General features: G+C 46.7%; 1 non-coding gene across 1 annotated transcript; it reads left to right on the top strand.

Annotated features, from left to right (window-relative positions):
* Positions 1-8: 8 nt before the first annotated feature.
* LOC122280271 lies at positions 9-115 on the top strand. Its single transcript, XR_006229852.1, has one exon. It is a non-coding gene; the product is annotated as a small nucleolar RNA R71 (small nucleolar RNA).
* The last annotated feature ends 5,300 nt before the right edge of the window (positions 116-5,415 follow it).

The following is a 5,415-nucleotide window of genomic DNA, read 5'->3' on the forward strand; positions in this document are numbered from 1 at the left end:
AATCTGGCAATCCATGTTGTGGGCAACGTCGAATCAAGTCCTTATACCTTTCCCATGCTTCATAGAGTGACTCAAAATCATTTTGCTTGAATTGGCCAATCTCACTCCTGAGTTGGGCTGTTTTGGCAGGAGGAAAGAATTTAGCAAGAAACCTCTCAGCCATGTCCTGCCAACTAACGATGCTTCCCGGTTGTAGAGATTGTAGCCAACCTCTAGCCTTGTCCCTCAAAGAGAAGGGAAACAATCTCAGTCTAATGGTGTCTTCAGTAACACCATTAATCTTCACAGTATCACAAATCTCCAAGAACATAGCCAGGTGAATATTGGGATCATCAAGTGGTGATCCACTGAATTGAGCCTGCTGCACCATGCTAATCAAAGCTGGTTTGAGCTCAAAGTTGTTGGCATTGATTGGCTGGCGCATTATGCTCGAGTAATTTCCATTCACAACTGGCCGTACATAGTCCTTCAAGGTGCGTGGTAGTACCTCACGATCTTCTTCAGCCATAGCTAGTATCTTATTTCTTCTTAGTGATCTAAGAGTTCTTTCAATCTCCGGATCAACAGGAATAATGTCACGAGATCTAGTACGGCGCATCCAATGTCAGAAACACACCTGTAGAACAAATTAAAACAAAGTTCTAAATTAAAACCAAGATTACTTTGTATCGATATTGACGAAAAGAATAAGAATAAACCAATCCCCGGCAACGGCGCCAAAAACTTGACCGGTGCAAAACTGCAAGTGCACAGTATCGTAGTTTTATAGTAAAGTAATAAGAAGAGTATCGTCCTCAGGGATTGGTACCTTACTCTTGCCAAATACCAAAATTATGCTAATCTCAATTTTATCTAGAGGAATCGCTAAGGTTTTTGTAGTAGCAAATAAAACTAGATCAACTCAAGAGAAATAAGCAAAGAAAGTAAAACTGATGTTTGAAGATCAAATTCAATAGGGAAGAAAACTTCTAGGAAATCGATTTCACCATAATTCTTCACTATGCTTTTCTCATCCAGCTAATTTAACTTAAACCTCTTTTGTCTATTAGCAAATCTCTAATTCATCCAAAAGCCTCTTTCGATAGTCAATTGGAATTGATTCTAGTTTATCAATTCACACAAGAGTATGCAAATTAAATAATCAAGAACGCAATAAGACCAATGATTTAATTACTACACAGGTTCATACAAGTCTTTCGATCTCTATACTTACCTATGCTGAAATATCCAAGATCTACCCTATGATTCCCTCTTTCGATAGCAAATCACAAGATTAATAATCATCTAATCAATGGCCAGTTAATTAGAAGCATTAAACTCAGAATAAATCAGATAAACAAAGAGAGAATTGCATTAAATTAGCATGGACAAACAAGCATAGTTCGGAATTAGGTTACATCGTTTTCCTAGAAAGAAGAAAATTTAGCTCATACTAGAATTGGAATTCAACATAAACGAATTCACCATAATTATTCTGAGAAGATGGGAAGAAGAAAATAAACACTGAAAAATCCTCCTTGCAGCCTCAACTGGTCGTCAAAAGCTCAAGAGAACGATTCAACGCCTTTCTCCCGTCCGTGCTCGTGTAAGAATCCAACGTACGTGCAATAAATTGGAATTCCGTCTCCAAAACAAATGATTTGAATCCCTCTAGCTATGTTTTTCTCTCCCAAAGAGTGTTCTCCAGTCAAAAACCGCGGCTCTAGAGTGAAGAATGGCCTTTTATATAGTCCCACGGCGGAAAACCTAAAATCTGTCAAAATACGATGTTCGCTCGAGCGGGGTGTCGAGCGCGCGTCGAGCGTTCGACTCTGCCTGATTTCGCTCGAGCGTCCTATCGAGCGCACATCGAGCGTTCGACTCTGCCTGATTTCGCTCGAGCGGCCAATGTCTCCGCTCGAGCGATCTTCGTTTTTCAGCAACCTGCTCGAGCTCCCTGTCGAGCGGCAGTCGAGCGTTTGAATCTGCCTGAATTCGCTCGAGCGGCCAAAAGCCTCCGCTCGAGCAAACTTGTAAAATCTGCAATATGAAATTTTGCAAGCCATCAAGGTCTTTAGACCATGCCGACCCTAAACACTAAAGGCAAGCCTTAGCAGGTTGCGGTGCCATGAAAAAAGGGCATGTAGGTCCTCAAGCCACACTGACCCTAAACACAAAAAGACAAGCCTTAGCAGCTTGCGATGCCATGAAAAAAGAGCGCGTAGGTCCTCAGACCACATCGACCCTAAACACCAAAGGCAAGCCTTAGTAGCTTACGGTGCCATGAAAAGAGGGCACGTAGGTCCTCAGACCACACCAACCCTAACCACCAAAGGCAAGCCTTAGCAGCTTGTGGTGCCATGAAAAAAGGGCGCGTAGGTCCTCAGACCACGCCGACCCTAAACACCAAAGGCAAGCCTTAGCAACTTGCAGTGCCATGAAAAAAGGGCACGTAGGTCCTCAAATCACGTCGACCCTAAACACCAAAGACAAGCCTTAGCAGCTTGCGGTGCCATGAAAAAAGGGCTCGTAGGTCCTCAGACCATGCAGACCCTAAACACCAAAAGCGAGCCTTAGTAGCTTGTGGTGTCATAAGGGCGCATAGATCCTCAGACCACGCTAACACTAAACACCAGGCAAGACTTAGCAGCTTGTGGTGCCATGTAAAAGAAAAAGACTAAAAGGACGCAGTAGCCTAAGCATTCGACAAAGCAAATCAAAATCCATTATTACAAATGTACAAAATATAGAAACACAACGAAACTCTCTACAGTTAAAGGCCGGAGGGGAAAAAACGGTTAGGGGGCATTATCAGGCGGGAACACTGGAGGCATGTTTATAAAAGTGTCAAGCATCTTTTTCCACCCAAACTCGTCAACCTTGTGGCGGGCACTTTCTTCAAGAGAAAATAAATGCCGATCAAGAATCATAAGGTTGGTGGCAGGATCAACCAGGAGACAGTTCCTCAGCCTCATAATGCTGCGACCATGCCCATAAGTAAAGGCATGGTCCCTTGTAGCCGAGATGTGGGTCAGCTGGGCGCGGAGCCATGCAACATCCTCCTGAGCAATAGTTAGCTCCCCCATCTTCTCAGATAGACTCTATTGGCTGACTCCAAGAGTCGAGTTTACCTCTCGAAGATTCTCCTTGAAAGACCTATGGCTGTCTTGAGAACGGGCCAGGTCTCCACGAAGAGAAGATAGTGCCTCATCACGGGCAGCAACCTCGGATTTCAGGCGAGAGCTCTCAACCTCAAAGTTCTCATGAGCCTTTGAAAGTCGCAACCTGGCTGAGTCCTTCTCAGAGCGGAGAATGGACAAGGCGAGGTCGTATTTAACTTTTACCAAATTTGCTAGACGATCAGCCTCACGCAACTCCAAGAGTTTAGCTCGCGCATCTCGAGGTCACCTTGCAAAGAATGGGAATAACCCTCAGATTACTCTAACAAGATCTTCAACTCCTACCTCTCCTCGGCTAAGGTTGCCAGTTCAGCCCTGTCAACTCGCCATTCCTTGGAAGCACGTTTAGCTATGTAGCATAGCTGGCGACACTCTTTAACCTCCTCCTCAAGATGGGAATGGTTAGCAACTATCCACGCAGTCAAATCATCGATGTCCTACAAGAAGAAAGATAAGCAACCAATATGAAGAGAGGCTAAGATACGAAAGGAGTATATGCAAAAGGGGACGTAAGGCATTGTACCTTAGAGAGCCAACTTCTCAAATGGGTAGCCATCTGGGCAATGGCCCCAACCTGGGAATTAACAGCCGTTGAGGAATCACCATCGCTAGCATCCCCCCTCACAATCTCGCCAGGGTCTGGGAGGGGCGCCCCCCCAGGCCTTATGGACGAAGCCATCATCCTCCCTAATTAATCACCCAAGTGCACAGGGGGTAGAGAAGGCGGTGGGTAGGCAAAGTCAACCTCACGAAGACGGGTGTCTTCTCTCAGGAAATTCACCCACTCTTCCTCAAGGAAGGAGTCAGTATCCCTGCCAAAAAAAGGAGGCATGGAGAGGAGGAAGAGAAGTCTGGCCCCGCTACCAATTGGCGAGGGGGTATTTTCCATAGAGATGGTGTCTGGCAAGTTTTCTAGGGAAGTTTGGCATGAACCAACCTTGCTGCCTACTTCAACTGGGCATGGGGGGGGGGGGGGGGGGGCGAACTCCTTGTTGCACCTTCCACCCCATTCGAAGGTGAGGCATTCGATTTTTCCACGTGGCCACTTATGGGCAAAATAGTGGCCGCCTCAACAGGGGCAACGGTGGAAGGATGGGCCGAGCAAGCTCCTGCCGTGGTGATCGAGTCAAGATTAAGGGTTGTGACCACTTTTGCATCCAGCTAGACCTGACTCACCCGCCCCTCCAGCACTGGAAACTCAAACGCAGGGACAGAAGTCGTGACATGCACTTGCATCCTAGGCACAACTTGGAGAGAGGCAGCCAGGTCAAAAAGGGCCAGGTCAGCTAAACGCTCCGCTTCCCTCAGGCTACAAGAGCATGGCGGCGATGGGGAGGGAAAAGGCGAGAAAGTTTAGTGGTATCAGGCAGGGTAGAACTCTAGCTGTGTCCTCCCCCTAAGGATGCGGTGATGACCTTCGGTTGCAACAACAGAGGCTTAGGGGTAGCCAACTGGATGGACATCTGAGGAGGGGTGTCCTCTTGTGGCACCAGGGCCTGGATGCCCCCTGAGGATGCCATGGTCTCCTTTTGAATAGAAGGAAGGGGAGAGGGATCTCTAGAGTGAGCTTTCTTTTGGCGATCGCCAACCTCGTTCTTTTTCTTGCTCCTTTTTTCCCTTTTTTCAGCGGCCTCCTCCTCCCCCTATTCTGAACATGGCTTCTTTTTAGAAGGCTCATGTCTCGAAGTTTTCTCAGAAGGCTTTGGCATGGGAGGAGGAGTGATGGCTGAAATGATGAAGTCACGTCCTTGAAAATAAGACCGATTAGGAGACATCAAGAACCGATCAATATGGGACGAGGTCAGCAAGAGGTCAGTATAAAGCGCCTCAGGATTAGCTTTGGCCCAAGGATGAACTGTCTCGATTCGAGCTAGTTCATGGTGTGACAGAGGTTGCATTCTAAGCCACGACTTCTTTTCATCAGGAATAGGGCGCCAGATTGATTTGACTAGAATTCTGTGGCGGGGTATTCCCAACCTTGACTAGAGATATAAAAGAATTTGGAGGTCCACACCTTAGCATTGAAGTGGCGAGTCTCGAACCGGGCCAATGCCTGCCCGTTGTCTTTCTTGCGGAAGCTAACAACATTGCCCTTGGTAGCTTCCATCACATTATAGAATGCCCAAAATTCCCAACCAGTTAGGTCAGGGTAAGGGTCGCCAAGAGGCTCCAAAACTATGCGAAATATGATACAAGCGCAGAGGTACGCCCTCAGTGCGAAAGGGTGTAATTGAGCGGGAGCTATGTTGAGAAGATC

The sequence above is a fragment of the Carya illinoinensis genome, chromosome 10 (genome assembly GCF_018687715.1).
Source record: "Carya illinoinensis cultivar Pawnee chromosome 10, C.illinoinensisPawnee_v1, whole genome shotgun sequence".
Classification (NCBI taxonomy): Eukaryota; Viridiplantae; Streptophyta; class Magnoliopsida; order Fagales; family Juglandaceae; genus Carya; species Carya illinoinensis.